The sequence below is a fragment of the Lactuca saligna genome, chromosome 5, assembly GCF_052625555.1.
Source record: "Lactuca saligna cultivar CGN05327 chromosome 5, ASM5262555v1, whole genome shotgun sequence".
NCBI classification, from domain to species: domain Eukaryota; kingdom Viridiplantae; phylum Streptophyta; class Magnoliopsida; order Asterales; family Asteraceae; genus Lactuca; species Lactuca saligna.
The window spans coordinates 73280708-73303196 of NC_136421.1; the positions used below are offsets into that span (position 1 = coordinate 73280708).

The following is a 22489-nucleotide window of genomic DNA, read 5'->3' on the forward strand; positions in this document are numbered from 1 at the left end:
TTGCGTTTTTACGCAAATTCGTATTGCCGGTTTTTGTCGTAAAACTTAGAATGATCATAATTTCTTCGTTATAACTCGGATTTTTGTGTTATTTATATGTTTGGAAACCTTAAGACGATAACTACCACATAGTGTACTCCAAATAGAGTTTTTGAATACTTCATCTTTTGATGATATTCTAATTCCTTTCTCAAAGAGGTTACAGGACTCGATTTTTACTAACTTGAAATCGCGGGTTGTTACATCATCCCCCCGTTAGAGGGAATTTTGTCCCGAAATTTTAATACAAAAGAAGAGTCTTAGGGGCTGGGGAAGAGATGTGGATACTTCTGTTGCATTTGATCTTCTCGTTCCCACGTGAACTCAGGTCCCCTCTTATAATTCCATCGGACCTTTACTATTGGAATGTGACTCTGTTTAGTTCGTTTAACTTCCCTATCCATGATCTCGACGGGTTCTTCAACAAAGTTAAGATTTTCATTTAGTTCGATCTCATCGAGTGGAATTACAAGTGTTTCGTCGGACAAACACTTCTTCAGGTTTGATACCTGGAATACTGGATGCACTTTGTTAAGCTCTATTGGAAGTCGGAGTTTGTAGGCTACTGGACCAACCCTTGAAATGATTTCGAAGGGTCCAATGTACCTAGGATTTAGCTTCCCACGCTTTCCAAAGTGTATCATGCCCTTCCAGGGTGAGACCCTCAGTAGTACCCGATCGCCAATCTGAAATTCCAAGGGTTTACGTCTTTTGTCGGCATAGCTCTTTTGCCTATCCCTCGAGGATTTCAGTCGTTCTCGTATTTGCACGATCTTTTCAGTAGTTTCTCTGATGATCTCTGGACCAGTGAGGGTGCTCTCAGGGACTAGACCTTTTGCTAGTTGTGTGTCGCCCACTTCCGTCCAGCACAGAGGTGATCTGCACTTACGGCCGTAAAGGGCTTCAAATGGAGCAGTATTGATACTAGTATGATAACTATTATTATAAGAGAACTCAACCAAAGGTAAGTGAACATCCCATGCTTTACCAAAGTCGATTACACATGCTCGCAACATGTCTTCCAATGTTTGGATCGTTCTTTCGCTATGTCCGTCAGTTTGGGGGTGATAGGCTGTACTCATGTTCAATCTTGTTCCCATGAATTTTTGCAATGATTGCCAGAATCTAGACGTGAATTTGCTGTCTCTATCCGAGATGATAGACATTGGCACTCCATGGAGTCGTACGATCTCTCGGATGTAGATTCTCGATAGCTTTTCCATTTTATCAGTTTCCTTGATCGATAGGAAATGAGCGGACTTGGTTAATCTATCGACGATTACCCAAATAGTATCTTGGCCACCCTGAGTTTTGGGCAGTTTCGTTATGAAGTCCATGGAAATCTGCTCCCATTTCCACTCAGGAATTTCAGGTTGTTGGAGTAGTCCTGAGGGTTTCTGGTGTTCTATTTTGATCTTGGCGCAAGTCAAACACTTGCTCACATATGTAGTGATCTCTGCTTTCATGTTTGGCCACCAGTAGAGTTGTTTGAGATCTTGATACATCTTGTCTGACCCGGGGTGTACGGAGTATGGAGTCTTCTGTGCCTCGCTCATAACTACCTCTCTAAGTCCACCAAACTTGGGCGTCCAAATTCGGTTCATGAGGTAGCGTGCTCCGTCACTCTTGATTTCTAAATTCTTGTCCATTCCCCTAAGGGTCTCACCTGTCACGTTTTTGGGTTTCAGGGCCTCTATTTGAGCTTCCTTGACTTGTGTCGACAGGTGCGAATGGATTGACATGGCTAATGACTTCACTCTTCGGCCAGAGTACTCCTTACGACTAAGGGCATCTGCCACAACGTTAGCCTTTCCTGGATGATAGCGAATCTCACATTCGTAGTCGTTGAGCAATTCGACCCAACGTCGCTGTCTCATGTTCAACTCCTTCTGGTCGAAGATGTGTTGTAGGCTCTTGTGGTCTGTAAAGATAGTGCATTTGGTACCATATAGGTAGTGTCTCCAGATTTTAAGAGCGAAGACCACCGCCCCAAGTTCTAAATCATGAGTGGTGTAATTGACCTCATGCGTTTTCAGTTGTCGTGAGGCATATGCAATAACCTTTCCCCTCTGCATTAGTACACAGCCCAGCCCTTGCTTCGAAGCGTCGCAATACACCATAAAATCTTCGGTCCCTTCTGGGAGAGAAAGGATGGGCGCACTGCAAAGGGCCTGTTTCAAAGTCTGAAATGCAGCATCTTGCTTTTCTCCCCAATCGTAGGTCACACCTTTCTGGGTTAAGGCGGTAAGAGGCTTTGCGATGCTGGAGAAATTCTGGATGAACCTTCGGTAATAACCAGCAAGACCTAGAAATTGGCGAATTTCTGTTGGTGTAGTTGGCGCAGACCAGTTCTTGATAGCCTTGATTTTTTATGGATCCACGTGGATTCCTTCCTTGCTGACCACGTGACCGAGGAAGTCCAACTTTCTAATCCAAAATTCACATTTTGAGAATTTTGCATATAGTCTCTCAGTCCGTAACGTCTCTAAAACTTGCCTCAGATGTTGACCATGCTCTTCTTTATTCTTTGAATAAATGAGTATGTCGTCTATGAATACTATCACGAATTTATCCAAGAATGGACGACATGCCCGATTCATTAGATCCATGAACACGGCCGGGGCATTGGTTAGTCCGAACGGCATCACTACGAACTCGTAATGTCCGTATCATGTTCAGAAGGCCGTCTTGGGAATATCACTCTCCAGGACTCGCAGCTGGTGATATCCCGACCTCAGATCGATCTTGGAGAAGTAGCTGGCTCCTTAGAGTTGGTCGAATAAGTCATCGATTCGGGGTAGGGGGTATCGGTTCTTGATGGTAAGTTTGTTGAGTTCTCGGTAGTCGATGCACATTCTGAATGATCCATCCTTCTTTTTCACGAACAGTACGGGTGCTCCCCATGGCGAGAAGCTCGGCCTGATGAATCCTTTTCCAAGTAGTTCATTCAGTTGGCTGGATAGCTCTTGCATCTCTGCCGGGGATAATCGATAAGGTGCTTTGGCGACTGGGGTAGCTCTGGGAACTAGATCGATTCGGAACTCAACTTGTCTCGCGGGTGGTATTCCCGGAAGATCCTCAGGAAAAACATCGGGAAAATCGCGTACGTCGGGCACACTCTTGATGTCTTGGACTTCGCGTTTCACATCTACAACATGTGCCAAGAACGCGTGACACTCCTTGCGTAGGCATTTCCGAGCTTGGATACTTGAGATGATACGAAGAGTGGTATTTGGTTTGTCGCCCAAGACAATGAAAGTTTCGCCGGTTGGCAGATTAAGGCGAACGGCCTTATCGTAACATAGAATGTCCGCATGATGAGAACTCAGCCAATCCATGCCAATGATGACATCGAAACTCTTAATCGAGACTGGCATGAGGTTGATTGAAAAGGGATTATCGTTTAAAGTTAGGGTGCAGTTTAAGTATATCTCCTTAGTGCCTTCGGTTTTCCCGTTGGCCATTTCTACTATGAATGGTTCACTTAATGATTGTGGTATTGATTTTAGCAGGCCTTTAAAGTCGTGACTCACAAAACTCCTTTCCGCTCCACTATCAAACAAAATGCATGCATACGAGTTATCGAGAAGAAACGTACCCGTAACAACAGTAGGGTCCGCAATGGCTTCATCTTGTCCCATTGCGAAAACTCGTCCCCTTCCGCCGGTATTCCGGTTGTTTGCCTTTGGGCAGTCCCTGCGGTAGTGCCCCGTGTCTCCGCACTCAAAGCAGGCGCGGCTTACCCCGGTATTAGTAGTGGGGATGGATGGTTGGGTTTGCCCTTTGCAATAGCGGGCTGTATGTCCCTTCTTATTACACTTGGTGCATTGAAGATCAGGGAAAGGACCGTGGTGGTGGAAGCTGCATCGGTTGCATTTAGGAAGTTTCCCATTATATGAGCTTGTGGGGGTAGGGTTCACAGGTACAGTCATAGCGTGGGTCGCTATTACTTGTTGTTTCTTGGGGTTTTCCTGGAGAGTTTGTCCCCTCCTTTTGTTCCAAGGCCTACTCTGGCCCTGAGCCTCCTTAGGTGGATTTGCGGTTGTTGAAATGATACTGGGTTTTACTCCGTGGTCGATGAGTCGCTGAGCCAGGCGTTTAGCGTTGTTGTAAGTAACAGGGCCAGAACCTAGGACATGCCCTTGAATCTGGGGTGACAACCCCCAAATGTACCTTTCAACCTTCTTTGATTCTGGGTTGACCATGGTAGGGCACAGTGCAGCGAGGTCGTTGAACCTAGCTGTGTAGGTGACTAGGTCAGACCCAGTCATTTTCAGATTCCAGAGCTCCTGCTCCAGCTTTTGCACTTCGCCCCTTGGGCAGTATTCTTCCAGTAGTAGAACCTTTAGATCGTCCCAACTCATGGCGTTGGCGACAGTGAGTGTCACTGAATTCACATGGCTTTTCCACCAAGTGAGGGCTCGATCCACAAAACTGCAAGCAGCGAACTTGACTTTGTTTGCTTCTAGGCATGAGCAGATCTCGAAGACCGTTTCGGTCTTCTCGAACCATCGCATTAGTGCAATGACTCCCCCAGTTCCATTAAAAGTTTTTGGCTTAGCGTTAGAGAACTCCTTGTAAGTACATTCTCTTCCTTGACCATGACCAGTGCCATGATTTGGATGATTCGTGCTGCTTCCCGCCCCTCCATTTCCGTGAGAGTTTATTTGCGAGAGGGCTGCAGTTACTGCTACTGTGATAGCAGCCTGGACCATGGCTGGATCATAAGCCAGTGGTGGAGGTGGTGGTGGTACCGTGCCCGGCCTGGGCCTTAGGTTTGGACGAGGAGGCATCGTGCTGCCAAAAGAAAAAAAAATATGGAAAAATTTATAAGTTTTGGCAGTTCAGAGTTGAATGATATTGAGTTAACTTCTAATAGTTCTAAGAAGTTGGGTTTGACTAACACAATGTCTTGAGCTTGAAAGTAAAGTTTGAATAGATGTACCAATGAATCGAACGAATTGTGCATGATTAACAACAACAAGAAAAGGGGTATACCCTTATATATATTAAACATATAGTTGTGTTACAGCGGGGTCTAGACAAAATTTCTTGGCCTTTCTAAAGGCCTCCGATTACAGAACAATTTAAAGAAGATAATACTTTTATCCGAAGTCCAAATTTATAACAAAATTTGAGAGTTGGGCAAGTACTACTTGCGGTGCGCTTTGCGTTTGGAGCTCGACTCCATGTCGGACTGCTTCGACTCCATGAGGCGTCTATCAAACGCAGCTTGTTGTTCTCTTAATTCTGCGAAGGCCACATTTGCTTGTGCTTGAAACGCTTCGGCGCGAATGTGGATGTCGTTCTGCAACAACTCTAGGCGGTTGATATCGGCCGTGTGGATTTGTACTTCCACATTGACCTCTCGGATTCGGTTGGCTTGCATTCCGGATTGATAGCACTGGTTGGCGAGTTTGCCAACCATGATCGGAAGTGCTTGGTCGGCTGATCCCCCGCCTCTCACATCATAGAAGTCTTGGCACATGCCGTAAGGAGGGCGTAAGCTTTGTTGTTGGCTCCAATGATGGAGGTGACTTCCCCACACTGGAGTGGGTCCTTGGAAATTCCTCACGTGGACGGGAGATTGTGGGATTGGTGGATTTATAATTTCTGGCTCCGAATCCGTGCCAGAGTCATCCCCTCCCTCCAACTCTATAGGCTCTTCGTCTTCTTCAGGATCTTCTTCAATCCACCCTCCATTACCTTGGTTGGGGTAGTAGGGGTCATTGGGGTGATGGAATCCCGCCGTTTAGACTGTACGAGAATAGAGTTAAAAGTTTACTATAAGCTAGAGCACATGAAACTTACCCTTAAGTTTAATGGTTGACAGCACTCGAATACTCCCTCAATATTCTTTAGCGATATGCTTTTGGTAAGTTTTAAATTTGTTGTCCATTACAGACACTCCTTGGCATACGTTAGTCGGCTCTTGGACAAATATAATTGATCAGGCTATATTCTTCCCAGTTCCGATTACATGTCCCAAGGCGTACCTGTGCTGCACAACTTATTTATAATACTTCTAAAGTTATTTACTATGAAACTGTTATTAGTATAAAAATGAGTGCATGCTTACCTTAAAACTAATTAGGTTTACTTTCAAAAGTATGAATTTTTCTCAGAGTGTTTTTGCCCAGTTGAGTTTATAGTTGTATATCAAAAAGGAATGGTTTTGATATACTTAATTCCCTATAAATAAAGCTCTGATACCAATCTGTCACACCCCCAAACCAGAACGGCGGAAACGTTCGGGGGCGGAGGACGTCATATTCAGTATCATAACAGTTCATAGAAAGGAAAGTACACACCACCATATATATTAAAGTTTCCAAGATGTTTACATAATTGTATTCATTACATGTTCAAAAGATAAATACATAAACATCATCCAAAAGAAGTAATTAACGTCCGCGCGTTAATCCCAAAAGTTGATTCCCAAACCTGCTTAGCGGTTCCCTGAGAATACAAGTTATTTCAAAGAAAAAGTGTCAACAATTAAGTTGGTGAGTTCATAAGTAGTTTAGAAAAATTGGATGCCATTCCAAAATGGGTGTATATTTTCCAGAAAACGCAGCATTTCAAATGTAAAGAGTTGTGATTTGTTGTGTTGAAAGTGAATGTATTAGATCCAGAAAATCCCATATTTTCCCTAATGGTTGAGATACGAGTTGTTGTGTTTTCCAAGAAAAACCCTTATTTTCTTATAAAAGTATGAAATGCATATAAATGTTCGTGTTATAAGTTGTAAATAATTGCACCAGGAAAATCCCTTATTTTCCTATTAGTTGTTTGGTTTGTATGCAGGAGAAACCCTTATTTTCCTAACATAAATGGCAGTCTCTAAGATCGAAAATCGCAAGAAACCGACGTTCTCAAAAGTTGTGTCATAGTTTTATATAGTAAAACTATACGAAGATCGCATTTATTAGATGAAGAATAGTTTTAATAGCTACTCGTTCATAAAAGCATAATACCATAATAATTGTATATCCGATGAGTTTTATAACCATACTAAACATAATATGCCTGTAACGACGTTCTTCACGCGTCGCAGCGTTATGACAACTGTCACCCCAAAAGACGGACTGTAGCTAACAGTCAGGGCGCGGGATCATGACTTCCCGTATAGATCTATACACATTTGACACGTTCTCCGAACGGGAGACTCTGGTTATAGACAGGACTGGCAGCATTACTTTCTAATAAAGAAAAGTAATGTTTGAAGATATACACGTCTCATGGATTCTCAACTAAGCCTGTATTAAAGTGATAGTTTTGTATGCAAAGTTTATCCTTTTTCACAATGTTTGACAAAGCAAAATCATAAGTTTTTAGAATGTATAAAACGACTTAACAATGAAAGGTACTTTGAAATCATTATATACTTTGTATAAGTCTATTGCACACAAAGTATGACAAGAGTTTTCCATAATAGAAATAAGTTCCAAGTGATTTATTCGATAAAACAAGTGAAGTGAAACTTTATAAAATACACGATAATAACCGTATGTTTACTTGTATTCCCCCCTAAAAGAGTATAAAAGCATTTAAATGTATTTAAAGTGTGTTTGAAAGGGGTATGAACTCACTTGAAAGTTTGAAGATAGCAAGATGGAAAACCGGGCAGAGTTTCCTCTCGGGAAATGGATTTTCCTCGGAAATCTTGGGATTCCTCGGGAGAAAAATCGACCTTCGGGACTTGCACAAAATGACCAGGGCTTCGGGGTAGTGCGAGCACGGAAAACGAGGTAAAACGCAAGAAAAAGGAGAGAGAATTGGCCATTTTCCCGGGAACCCTCGCATGCTATTTATAGGGGGGGCTGAGAGGCCTCGTACGCGGGGCGTACGCTCGTACGCAGCGCGTACGCGTACGTCATGCGTGACCGAAGCCTCGACTGTCTCGGCCTCGGATGGGACGGCTCAGGCAGTCGTGTCGGATGGGACAGCGGGTCGGATGCCTCGCATAGGGCGACGTGGACGGTTTGAGGCCAAGTTCCTCGGGTACGCGGGGCGTACAGGAGTACGCAGCGCGTACCTCGGATGAGGACGCTGACTCCCCTTCGGATAATACCGAAGTTTTAATAAAAAATATATATATAAATTATTTATCAAACTTCGAAAATTCATATCTCCTTCATACAAACTCCGTTTTTGACGTTCTTTATATCCCCGCGAAGGTGAGACTAAAATGACGTGATTAAGGAATTTATTTAAAAATTCATAACTTATTCATACGATGTCCGATTTGAGCGTTCTTTTTATGCATGTTTGTACTTTAACGATATCTACGACTTTCATTTAGACACCTAAGGTCGGAAAGTGTTTTATTGAAACTTTGCGTTTTTACGCAACTTCGTATTGCCGGTTTTTGTCGTAAAACTTAGAATGATCATAACTTCTTCGTTATAACTCGGATTTTTGTGTTATTTATATGTTTGGAAACCTTAAGACGATAACTACCACATAGTGTACTCTAAATAGAGTTTTTGAATACTTCATTTTTCGATGATATTCTAATTCCTTTCTCAAAGAGGTTACAGGTCTCGATTTTTACTGACTTGAAATCGCGGGTTGTTACAGAGATCATATCCGCAGAAAAGTTAGCAGACATCTATGTTCGAGAAGTGGTGGCTAGGCACGGGGTGCCGTTGTCAGTGGTTTCGGATAGGGATGTTCGGTTTACATCCAGATTTTGGAAAAAGTTTCACAAAGAACTGGGTACTCAGCTACATTTCAATACAGCATATCACCCTCAAAATGCTAGACAGAGTGAGAGGACGATCCAGACATTAGAAGACATGTTGCAAGCATGTGTGCTAGATTTTGGAGGAAGTTGGGATACATATCTCCCACTGGCAAAGTTCTCATACAATAACAGTTATCATGCCAGTATCGATCGAGCTCCATTCGAGATGTTATATCGTCGAAGGTGCAAGACCCCCATATGCTGGGACGAGGTCGGTCATCGGGTCATGGGGAGCATGGATGTGGTGCTCAAGACCACCAAGTTGATCCAGCAGCTACGCGACCGGCTGCGAGTCGCGCAGATTCAACAGAAGAGTTATGTCTATCGACGGCGATCGGATCTTGAGTTTCAAGTGGGGGATTTTGTCTTATTGAAGGTGTCACCCGGGAAGGGGATTATCAGGTTCCGTAAGAAAGGCAAGTTGGTGTTGGGTTTTGAGCAATCTAACACTTCCTAAGTGTGCATGCAACCCTAATAAACCTTGGATCTATGTTTGTCTAAATACATGCAAAATAATAATTTTTCCAAGGTTTATAACCTATCTAACATGGCATGGGGAACATTTCAACATAAAAGAGTTAGAAGAGATTACATACCTTTTGGTGTGTTGGGTTCTTAGGAGTTTGAGGGCCAAGCACCAATAGTGTGAATGCCTCAAATGGAATCACAAACACCACAAACTCTTGGAAAACTTTGAGAGAGTATATACACCTTGTATAAATCGGCCACACACATGCACACACACACTAGATCACTAGCTTTCTCTTAGGCTTCATTTCATACTCCATAAGCATGCTTATATAGTATGCATGGTTAGGGTGAAACCCTAATAACCCATGTCTTTTCCTTTTCCAAGGATCCATGGGTTAAAAGCTCCATGGACTTCCACATAAGCCTAGCCCATTAACAAATGAGTATTAGCCCACACTATATAAAACAAATAGCCCATAATTTAATTAGTATTCCTTTTAATCTCTAAATTAATCCATGATTAATTTAAGACTAAAACTAATTAAATAACGTAACTTCATATTAATATATTATAACTCATAATATATTAATAAACATATGTGTATAACTCTCATAAAATTATCCATAATAGTTTGGATGAGATGCAACCCAAATGGACCATGCCGGTCGGGTCAAGTATATACCAAATAAGTTATGGACTTAGACACCTTATCCAACAGACTCCCACTTGGATAAGTCTAATAACTATATTTGCCTATAACTTCAGGAACCAACCAACAATCGTAGCTCTCGAAAAACTCCTCGAACAATGAAGACTCTATCGAACTATGAAGCGCCATTTTAGATAAGTGATCACATAATCCTCTGTTCTCATGATATCAGCCGGACAAATACATGGAACAACGTCGTACTTATTGTCCAGCAGTTTGTTTCCCGATTTTCGATTTGTTTGACAAAGAAGTTAATCGAACACATCAATTCAGTTCTGACCGGCCGGTACATGGGTCACAACAAAATCATCGAGGGGCCCGGATATCGCTTCTATTTCTAGAAGGAACAGATAAACTTCGACTGATATGCTTGTTCTACTACTTATTGAATTGTACACAAAGGCACATTTTATAACATCAAGTTACTGATGCGTTTACGTGCAATCAATGCACAACCAACTCATAGGTAACAACTCATATCTCTAGGTTTAAAGATTTATATGATGTTATCGTCTCACGATCACTCGAGATAAATTCCATGAAGTGATACAAGTGAGCGTGGGTTTATACCAATACTCATAACTTATGAGTACTCATGAATGTTGCAGCAACCATTGCCATGTCTAAACTCATTTAGCCATCTACAAACCCGATTCATGACAGTCTTGATTCATACCTACTTCCAACATATGAACGACTGTGGAGTGTTTAAATAACTTAGTCATTCGAAAAGAATAACCTAGCTATTTTGGAAGTCAAAACATGCAAAGTGAAACACAATAATAATCGAATCTAATATCGTCTCAGAACCCTTTTGAATATAAATAAAACCACCTTTTATTTATCACCATATTGATTACACATTATTCAATGTTTCAAATAATCAACGTAAGACTTGAATAAAAACAACAGTCGTCCCATGCTCCTAGCATGTATACTTTGTTTTTTAAACAATAGTTATGCCATACCCCAAGTATGCACACTATGTTTGTCTATGATCCTTACATTGTGATGTAGATCAATTGAACATGATTCCAATGATGCTCATTTCACAATCCCAAATCCTTATTGTAAACGCAAGAATTCCAAATTTATGTCATTTACTGAAATCTGTTAGATTCTAAACTTATATGCATTGATCCTCTTGTAATGATTATGCACGAAGTCAGAAAGACTTGACATCAACCATTATAGAGCATTCCAAAGGAGATCAGCTCCTTGGGAACATCCTTCTTGCATTAAGTTTCCTAATCTTACATAGATTGAATAACTTCCACCTATGGAGACATTTCCATAGTCCCATTTGACTATCACTTCCGAACAAGAGTTACCTCTTTTCAGAAAATGTCAATATGGTCCTACCAAAATTATCACTATACTTCCAATTGTCCTTGATCAACCAATCTTTGGCGAACCTCAGATTGTCCTCGATAATTGCTTAATCACTTTAGTCATATCCAGTTCTAGACTTTTCCCTTCTAAATGCCTTAAGCATTTGGAAAATTTAGAAAGGATGAATATTATAGCACATGAAATCGATCCTATATCCGAAGTATATGGGACACGATTCATGATGTTTGACATAAAGACATGATACTAAACCATTCTTTTGCTACAATATTTTTTGTTTGCCATGTTTTCAAAATTTAACTATGAAGAGGGATGCCGTAATCATAATCGAATTTTGAAAACACAATATATATAGAATTTTCTTAAGTCGAACCATTCAGACATAAAATTCTTGTATATATTCTTGACTAAAGATGATTAAAATCTCAATCTAAGCTTTAGAATTGAAATGAAGTATAATTTCCTCTCCCTTAATTATAGCAAAACAACTTTTCAACCCCTGCAACTTCACGGATTGAAACTTTGTTTTCTATAATTAACATTGCTAGCTTGCAATACCAATCATAATAATAATCATGCTCCCACTAACATGATGATTATCAGCATAACACTTATGCTCCCACTAGCCCTGACATATTTTCAGAAATCTACTGGACTTCTGAAATTTAGATTCATACATCCTTTCTTAGATAAATCACATGTGTGTCTAAACAATTTTCAGAACTATGAAAAGGGATGTCGTAATCATAGTCTCAATTGCTTAGGCATTTTCCATTTCTCACAAGTCCATGTTAGTGTGCCGGTTAACCACACGCGCTCCACTAATGACTTTTGAAAATGCAAATGACACAATTGATATCTACTTAAAATCTATTTAGTGAAAGCGTTTCCTCACCATCATTTTCATGAATCGGAGAGAAACCTTATGACACTTAGATTTTATAGTGTATGAGTTCCTATCCATGCGAATTTGTCAAAACCATAATCACAAGATAAGGTTAGTGACAAATTCAACCTTACATGGATTAAACTTATTCAATCTTAGTTTCTTGTCACCTTGGTAACACAAGGCCCACCAATGCTTCCAAGTTGAACTCTGATAACTCACATGCAAATTCAACTTATTTGAAGTAGGTACAGAAATAAGAATTATGTCAACACGATAGGTTGCAAACCTTAAGTCGTGTGCTAGTGATAAATTACAGGTTTCACTCTTGATTAAATCTTAAAACTCTTTCAGGATCTTTAAGGCTCCCACTGTCCTCTTGACATATAAGTTTTTCTAGTCAAGAACCATTCCTTGACAAAACAAATATTCAAGGGATAGTGCGGATTCTTATCAAGACTAACACTTCACACAATTGGTCTTAGTTGGTCTTTGTCTCATCCAAGACATCACATCTTACCAATCTCAAATGTACAAGAGTAGAAAACATTTTACTCTTACATTTGATAAGTGTTTTATACCTTACTTTATGTCACTCAATGTTACATTCTTGGAGTGTGACTCTAAGAATTGTTTTGGAACGAAGTATGACTCATCTTCTTGATTTTAACCAATCCAACAATTCACGACCTCTCTTCTTAGCCATAACAATGCACTAAGACGTCCTTAGAGTATGAATTTGTAATATGGTTTCTAAATCATTAAGATGATCATAAAACTGATACTAAAGTACTCTCCCATCTTTTCAGATTTGAGATACTTTTATCCTTCTGCCTAATTTGATTCTTCTCATTTGTTTTGTCATACATTGTAACCTTTCCAATGTTACAGAATTATACTTAATCTTATAAGTATAATCATATTTACTAATCTTTAGTAAATCATGACAAATCAATCTTTGTGGTGGACCTTGACCAGCGCACACCCAGTGTACCTAATTCCTTAGTCCTTCAATTGACTCACATATACATGTGATCAAAGAATTAGTCTTAATTTTTTTTCAAAGATGAAAATTCTCATTCATCATAAAATACAACTTGTATGATTCCAAGTTTCTGTCCAATTGAAACTTGGGTGATGAAAACTTTCTTCATTTGGTAAATTCAGACACTACCACAAATGAAAAATCAAATCCACTTTCCAATATTGCTATTACTGGAAACATATAAGCAACAATTTTCCACCGATGCCATTGTAAGGATATTTTTAAAATAAATAAAATTAAAACCTTTTTTTTTCTCTTTTATTTTAAAACTTTGCGGAAAAACTTATCCTTACAATCCACATGAAAACCTTGTTGTTATCTATTCACAAGCAATATATTATAACTCTTAAGCAACAGCTCAAAATTCTGATTACCGAACCATGCGATCGAAACCCATCTTCGCAATCAAAATCAGCATATACTTCTTTAAGCTTCCTATCTCTTCTTTTGATTCTTAAAACATCACCATGTGACCCAGTCACATCATGTATCAAGAATCTCATAATAGAAACTTAATAGAGTTATACAGTGTATTTTACCCGAAGTAGAGTCAAACCTCTTGACTTGATCAACCTTATGACCTTTCAGGTAAATAGGGCAGCTTCGCAACCAATGCCCCTTTCTTTGGCAATATAAACATATGGAGACCCTTTGATAATGGCACATGAGACTATCTCAGACTTAGCCTTTCTCTTTACCATTTGGTCAACCGAGTTGACTATGGCCGATCCCTTTCCATTGGGAAGAGAAATGCTTTTCTAGATATCCAATGCTACCATTGCCAATGTCCATTTAAGGTTTGGGAAGTTGATCTTCTAACAAAATTTGCTTTACTAGTGTTCCAAATCATTGCTGATTCCACAGCACAAAGCAAATAGATAAGATCATTAAGGCTCGTGTCATAGTCTGTCTCATAGTAGTCCCAAAGTGACCCACTATGTTACTAAGAAAGTGATTGAACATCCAACTTTCACGAGACTTTGACACCCAACTCTCCCGTCTTGTCAATATGTGACTACATCTCCAAGATGTGACCACACCAAGACCTTTACTTGCCAATAGGGCTCGAGTGACTTTAAACTTTTCAAGAACTTGTGGGTGAGGGAGAATAATTGGAGGAGATAAAGGAAGTGAAGCATGATGTTGAGGAACATCATCTTCAAGAGATTTGGGAAGATCATAAATGTCTAAACCAGACATGTTTTGGGAGATATTCAAGATAGTTGATTTAAAGTCCTTAATATGACACCCAATATGAAATACTAAGGCTAGGACCCAACAAACTATTTTATAACTTAGAAGAGGGATGCCGTAATCCAAGCTATAAAATATTTGAAGGTAGGTGAATGACAATTCACCAATTTCCACCATGAAAAACGAAATAATTTATTAGGTTTTAATTGGATTTGAAATTCCTAGATCTTTTGAGATTCATTGAACTTTTCAATGGCATGTTTCAATCTCGAGTGTGCCCTCTCAAATTTTGTGACTGGGATGCCGAGGATCACAAAACAAGGTGTGAATAACCATGCTAACTCACTTGGTACTCCTAATATTATCACCTAATCAATGTGCCGGTTAACCACACACGCTCCATTGATCTATAACAACATTAAGTCACCCTTCGTGGTCCTTACTAGTCCAAGTTAGTGTGCCGGTTAACCACACACGCTCCACCAACGACTTGGTAAGGTACAAAGTGTGAATTCCATGCGTTAGCACCAAATTCACATTTTTCCTAAAGTAACTAAGATTGGGAATTATTAAGATTTTAGTTACTTTAGTATTTATCATTAATACTTTTAATGAAGGGAGAATTTAAAGTCATTGTCCTACCCGTTCGGCTAACGACCCTCCACCAGTCAAGCAAGCGGTGGGTGAGAGTAGACACCCATTAAGTCGCCATTTTATAGGCAACAACCTTATACCCACCTTATAGACCGGTTTCGTGAATGAGGCCTACTAACGGTAAAACGACTTGTTCTTATACATATATATAATAATTAACCATTAATGTTATAAATAGTATAAGGGTTGAATTTTAACTATTAAAACTCTAAGGTTTGGAATTAAAGTTTATTAAAGTGTGTGAAACTTTACAAATTCCAAAACTTGAGGGCAAGTTTTGTAACTTTGCAAAACTCTTCATTTCATAACTTATGAATTAAAGGTTCATAAAAATGAAGACTCTTCATTTTCATGTAACTTATGTGTTTTAAGTGTGTGTTAAATGAAAGTGACCTTTGGTAATCCATAACTTGAGGACAAATTATGGACTCCATTAAAACACATAAATGATAAAGAATTAATCCTAAACAATTCAGCAAATAATTCCTATCATTTTCTAAATTCATAAGAACATGAACATGATCATCAAAATTCAAGAAATATATGAACACATAAAATCATGGAATTTTGATATATGCTATTGTAAATGGATTAGAACAACCATTACACCAACTAAATAAGTTTTACAACACCAAAACAATTTAGGGTAACGTTTCTAGTCCATTTCCAGCAGCAAAAGTCGAGATTCTGCATTCTTTCGATCCTACTCGCCGAGTGCACGAACGGACTCGTCGAGTAGGTTGAAGTTTGCCTTGGACTCGGCGAGTCCCCCCAATGGACTCGGCGAGTCTAGCATGCAGACAGCAACGATTTCGACTTTTTTCACTATTTTGCATCAAGTATCAAACAAGCAAGCCTAGGCTCTGATACCACTGTTGGGTTTTGAGCAATCTAACACTTCCTAAGTGTGCATGCAACCCTAATAAACCTTGGATCTATGTTTGTCTAAATACATGCAAAATAATAATTTTTCCAAGGTTTATAACCTATCTAACATGGCATGGGGAACATTTCAACATAAAAGAGTTAGAAGAGATTACATACCTTTGGGTGTGTTGGGTTCTTAGGAGTTTGAGGGCCAAGCACCAATAGTGTGAATGCCTCAAATGGAATCACAAACACCACAAACTCTTGGAAAACTTTGAGAGAGTATATACACCTTGTATAAATCGGCCACACACATGCACACACACACTAGATCACTAGCTTTCTCTTAGGCTTCATTTCATACTCCATAAGCATGCTTATATAGTATGCATGGTTAGGGTGAAACCCTAATAACCCATGTCTTTTCCTTTTCCAAGGATCCATGGGTTAAAAGCTCCATGGATCATCCATGGACTTCCACATAAGTCTAGCCCATTAACAAATGAGTATTAGCCTACACTATATAAAACAAATAGCCCATAATTTAATTAGTATTCCTTTTAATCTCTAAATTAATCCATGATTAATTTAAGACTAAAACTAATTAAATAACGTAACTTCATATTAATATATTATAACTCATAATATATTAATAAACATATGTGTATAACTCTCATAAAATTATCCATAATAGTTTGGATGAGATGCAACCCAAATGGACCATGCCGGTCGGGTCAAGTATATACCAAATAAGTTATGGACTTAGACACCTTATCCAACAGTTGGGTCCTCGATTTATAAGTCCGTTCAGGATCCTAGCCCGAGTAGGCAAGGTGGCCTCTCGGTTAGAGCTCCACGAGGAGCTTAGTCGAATTCACAACACCTTCCACGTATCTCAGCTTCAGAAGTGTATTGCTGACGAGTCCACGGTTATACATTTGGATGACATTCAGGTGGATGGGGGATTGAATTATGTCGAAAGGCCAATTTTCATACTAGACAGGATGACGAAGACGCTTCGGAATAAGGAAGTAAAGATGGTAAAGGTGCAATAGCAACATCGAAAGGGCTCCGAGTGGACTTTGGAGCCCGAGGAGGAGATGCGGGAGCATTACCCTGATATGTTTTCATCCACGGACTTAGTTCAAGTGGGGGAGAGTTGTAACATCCATAAATAAAAAGTATGTCATGAAACCCCCTTTAAATTAGAGTTGTTACATTATTATTCCCTTAGTACGCTGGGCGTACTTAGGAGTACGCTTAGCGTACTAGGACGTTTTATAGTCGCGGGTGTTTGGAGGTACGTTGGGCGTACCAGGGTTTACGCGGGGCGTACACGCCAGGGACTAGAAAACCCTAATTGCGGACTTGAGGCCTATATAAACGACTTTAAGCCCTTGGAACTAAACCCTGGAGAGCCTCCGCTACCCTTGAACGTCATTTCACTGCTGGAAGCCTTGAGGAACCATTTGTGAGCTCTTAAAGTGTGCTTTTGTGATCATTAGTGTTCATTTCAAAGAGCAGGGTTGGTCAAGCAAGCTTGGATCAGGAGGGAGCTTCAAAATCTTGCATCATAATCATATTTCAGAGCTTTTAGAGGTAAAAAGCTTGCACCTTTCCTCTTTCCTCTTTAGATCTAGCTAGGGTTTTTGTAGTTGGTCCTTTTGATGGATTTTGGTCCTCATTTATATGCTAGATGGTCCCCATTCGATAATAAGGTCAGATCTAAGGTCCTTAAGCTATTTAAGAGCATAAAAATGAGAGCTTGGTGGAGGTCTTAACCTTGTGCATGAATTATAGACTTGGTAAAGGTCTTAATGATGACTTTGGAGGTTTAATGGACATGCAAAGGCATAAAGTTAACAACTTTATGCCTTAGGAGGTGTTAATGGACTCAGATCTAGATTATGGACATAAAATAATGACATAATAAGCACTTAATAAGGAAAGTGCTTAACTGGGACTTACGTCGGACGTACTCTAAGTACGCTACACTTAACCTTTGAAAACTTGGTACACTGCATGTACCTGAAGCGTACGTTGGGCGTACGCAGGACAGTTTGGGCTGATCTTGTTTTGGGTTGTCGAACTTTTGGGCCTCTTTTGGGTTATTGGGCCTGATTGGATTATGAGAGTAAAGGCCTTTTATCAGTTAGATTATGGACATATTGGGTGGGCCTTTTTGGGCCAAGGGGGCCCATTAAGGATATTGGACTTAGATCTTGGGCCCATTTGCAATGCAAGGGTGATTAGGCCTTTAGGAGTAGGGTTTAAAGGTTGGGCCCTCCCTTGGGATAATTTATGGACCAATCATTAATGATATTATTATTATTATTATTATTATCCAGTTCGGGAGGTTGGGGGTCATTAAGAGTGCAATATTCGTATTCTTCGGCCGAAGGTGAGTCTTCTCACCATACCCATGGGTCTACGGCACCAAGGCCGACCCATTATGTGTTTATGATATATGTGCAATCGTTTTGTGTTTGATATGTAATGTGATCGTATGTTTTGCATGAAGACCCCGGGGGGAGCCCGTGGCATTGGATGTAAGACCATGTGGGGTAGCCCATGGCAGTCCTAGGTAAAGACCATGTGGGGTAGCCCATGGCATTGGATGTAAGACCATGTGGGGTAGCCCATGGCAGACCTAGGTAAAGTCCATGTGGGGTAGCCCATGGCATTCTTGCTGGTTCTATGTATGCATGGCATGTGTGATATGTTACTTGGATATGTGTATGTGTGGTGTGTGGTATGCTCTGGGGAACTCACTAAGCATTTCGCTTACAGGTTGTTGAATTGTTTTAGGTACATCGGAACCAAAAGGCAAGGTCAGGGCGTGATGGCGCAGCGTGCACTCTATCTATATCTTTTTCATTAATATGTTTATGGACACACTCTGATAATCTATATAATGTAATGGATGGTGTTTTAAAACTAAATATGAGATTCAGGGTTTTATGTCAATGTGTTATTTAAATTAAATAAAAAATTTCGTGCTAAAATTCGGGCTGTTACAAGTTTGTATCAAAGCCTTTGTTTGAGGGATTTAGGCATACTCTCGAGTGTGTCGGGACTCAAACTAAGGAATTGTAGAAATGTTTTCAAAATAATAACATGAAAATGAAAAGATGAGAGTGCAACGCACGTGATCAGCCGAGCCAAGTAAGTAGTTCCCCTATATGCTTTCCATGTTATACTAATTTTGAACCATGGTTGCTTATGTGGAATTTGCTACGTGTGTGCTTTTAAAATTGTATATGGTTAGGAGCTTATAGCCTCAGAATGATTGATTTGGCCTTATTTCCTGTTCCTTGTTTGGTTGTGGTCTTAGGGTAGAATCTTTTATTCGAAAGCCTATTTGATCCCTTATCTGTGTATAATTTGCATGTATAAGAGCAACCTGTTATGATGATGTAATTGCTATGAGTAGAGGAACCTTTAGGATGGTCAGAGATGGTAATGTGTGGTAAATGCGGGGTATGGTTCAGTCATCAGAAAAATTTGGAGTTTTCGGATTGAGCAGTGGAGAAAGGTACAGGTAAATGTGGAAGGTAGTATTGGGCCCGTACTACTAGAAGCACATGATCTATGCCCAAAGCACTGATGGATCCAACAACCCCAAGGACGACAGGTGTGGGATTATCCCTTACACGCAAACCCTAATCTTTGTTATTTATGAAATTTCAGTTATCATGGTGGTGACACAATTTGGGGCAAAAGGGTCAGTATCGGGATTAGGATCCGGGGCAGGATCGGGAGAAACTACTGATGTCATTAATGAGAGGCTGCGAGAACTCATTGCAGTTGAGGTTACCTGGGGCATCCTTGATGCAACCCCAGTCATTTTTGGGACGGTCAAGGAGGGTATTATGGAGATTATGGAGGAGAGACTCAGATCTTTCAGGACGGAGTTGGCAGCGGGACAGATTGGGACCCGAACTCCCTCCTTACGGAAGTTCAAGGCGTGTGGAGCGTCGGAATTCTTCGGGGTCAGGGACCCCATTGTCAGTGGTCGCTGGGTGGCAGATATTGAGAACACCCAGCATACGAGTTCCTGCCCGAAAGTGGAAAAGGTTGGGTTTGCTTCGTGTATGTTGAGAGACAGGGCTCACGACCGGTGGGGTGAGGTTACCAGCCAGGTGGGGCTAGCTGGAGTGGCTGAGATGTCATGGGCCGAGTTCAATCGATGGTTTGATTTGGAGTTTACACCACCTATTGAGGTGCAACGGTTAGTAAAGGAGTTTCATGATTTGCAGCAGACCACCGAGACTGTGACGGAAATCACCGCCAAGTTTTGGGAGCGAGCCTTATTGATTCCGCAGTATGCTACCGATGAAGAAATGAGGCGGACCCGATATCATTCCATGCTGAGGGACGATATTCAGGAGTTTGTGAGCTTACAGGGTGCAAGACCCTAAACGAGATGGTGGAGAAGGCCCACGAGAGGGAAATAGAGTTGGATACCCGCACGAAGCGGAAGAATGATCAGGCACAGACTGCGGGGGGTTAGGCTAAGAATCCTAAGACCTTTGATTCTTCGGGTAAGGGCCAGCAACGTCGGGGTCGGTGTGCTAAGTGTGGGAGATTCCATAGCGTGGCCAATAGGGCCACATGAGTAAGGATTGCCCCAAGAAGGGCTTGATATGTTTCAACTGCAATCAAACAGGCCATAAAAAAGCCAAATGCCCTAGGTTGCAGGGAGGAGGAGGAGCGGTGGCGGCACCCGCACCCGCCACCCTGAGGATTAGTGATGGCCGCCTTGTCAAGGCGGATATTCCGGCGGTGAAGAGGCGCGCGTTCCAGCTGACTACTGAGGAGGCTTGGGTTGCACCAGACGTCGTGACTAGTATGTATCTATTACTTTACTGCTTATTGTAATTTTATGGCTTATGTTTATATCATGGATGTTTAGGAACCTTTTTAGTCAATGGTATGACTGCTCTTGTTTTGTTCGACTCGGGTGCTACCCGATCATTTGTGTCTCTTGCGCTTAGCAAGAAATTTCGGGATACGCCGGGGATCTTGGACTCCCCACTCGAGGTTGAGATTGCGGCTGATCGCATTGTTAGTGCTGCGAGGGTGTATCGGGATTGTGTCCTGAATGTACTTGGGGAGAGATTTCGAGTCGACCTAGTTCCGATACCGTTGCGAGGGCTGAAGGTGATTGTCGGGATGGACTGGTTAGGGGCCAATGGGGCCATGATCGATTGCGAGCGATAGTTGGTTCGGGTTTGCACCTCTGGTGGGGGAGAGCTAGTTATTTATGGTGAGGGGACCTAGCAGGGACTGACCCTCTGTTCGGCTGCGAGGGCATGGAGGTTTCTTCGGCAGGTTTGCATGGGTTTCTGGCTTATATCGCGAATACAAAGGTAAAGGCCGCGACGGATGTGGGCAGTGTGCCAGTTGTTCAGGACTTTCGGGATGTTTTCCCCGAAGAACTGTCAAGGGTCCCTCCGGAGAGGTAGTGGAGTTTCGTATTGACTTGGTGCCAGGTGCCGCCCCAATAGCAAAGGCACCATATCGGTTGGCACCACCCGAGATGCAAGAGTTATCTGCACAGGTTCAAGAACTGTTAGACCGTGGGTTTATTCGTCCAAGTAGTTTACCGTGGGGCGCATCGATCCTTTTCGTGAAAAAGAAAGACGGGACACACCGAATGTGCATTGATTATAGGGTGTTGAACATGCTGACAGTGAAGAACCGCTATCCTTTGCCAAGGATCGATGATTTGTTTGATCAACTTCATGGTGCATCTTAGTTCTCCAAGATTGATCTCAGGTTCAGGTATCATCAGATGAGGATTAGGGAAGAGGATATACTGAAGACAGCTTTCAGAACTCGGTATGGGCATTGTAAGTTTGTGGTGATGTCGTTAGGACTCACCAATGCTCCGGCAGTATTCATGGACCTCATGAATAGGGTATGCAGATTGATGCTGTATCGGTCAATGATCGTTTTTATCGACGATGTCCTGGTTCACTCCAAAACCATAGAGCAGCACGAACAGCATTTTAGGGAGGTACCGGAGATTTTGAGGGTGGAGAAACTTTATGCAAAGTTCTCCAAATGTGATTTCTGGCTACAAGAAGTGCAGTTTTTGGGGCATGTCATCAATTAAAAAGGTATTTCGATTGATCCAGCAAAGGTGGAGGTGGTGATGCGATGGGGGGTACCGAGAAACGCCTCGGAAATTCGTAGCTTTTTGGGTTTAGCGCGTTACTATCGAAGATTCATCCAAGATTTCTATTCCATTGATGCGTTTGACCAAGAAGAATGTGACTTTTCAGTGGGATGATGGTCAGCATAAGGCTTTTGAGACTCTGAGGAAGAGGTTACGCGAGGCTCCAGTCCTCGTACTGCCTGAAGGATTGGACGATTTGGTGGTATATTGTGATAGTTGCTAATTGAGAAATGCCATGTTTGATAGTTGCTAACTGAGAAATGTCTGTCTGAGTAAGAAATTTTGATTAAATAAGAAATCATGTTGTTTGATTGTACATCTAACTGAACATGCTGACTGA

At 41.1% G+C, this 22489-nt stretch overlaps 1 pseudogene; it reads right to left on the reverse strand.

Annotated features, from left to right (window-relative positions):
* Positions 1–299: 299 nt before the first annotated feature.
* LOC145045428 (uncharacterized) lies at positions 300–18649 on the reverse strand (annotated as a pseudogene).
* Between the last annotated feature and the right edge of the window lie 3840 nt (positions 18650–22489).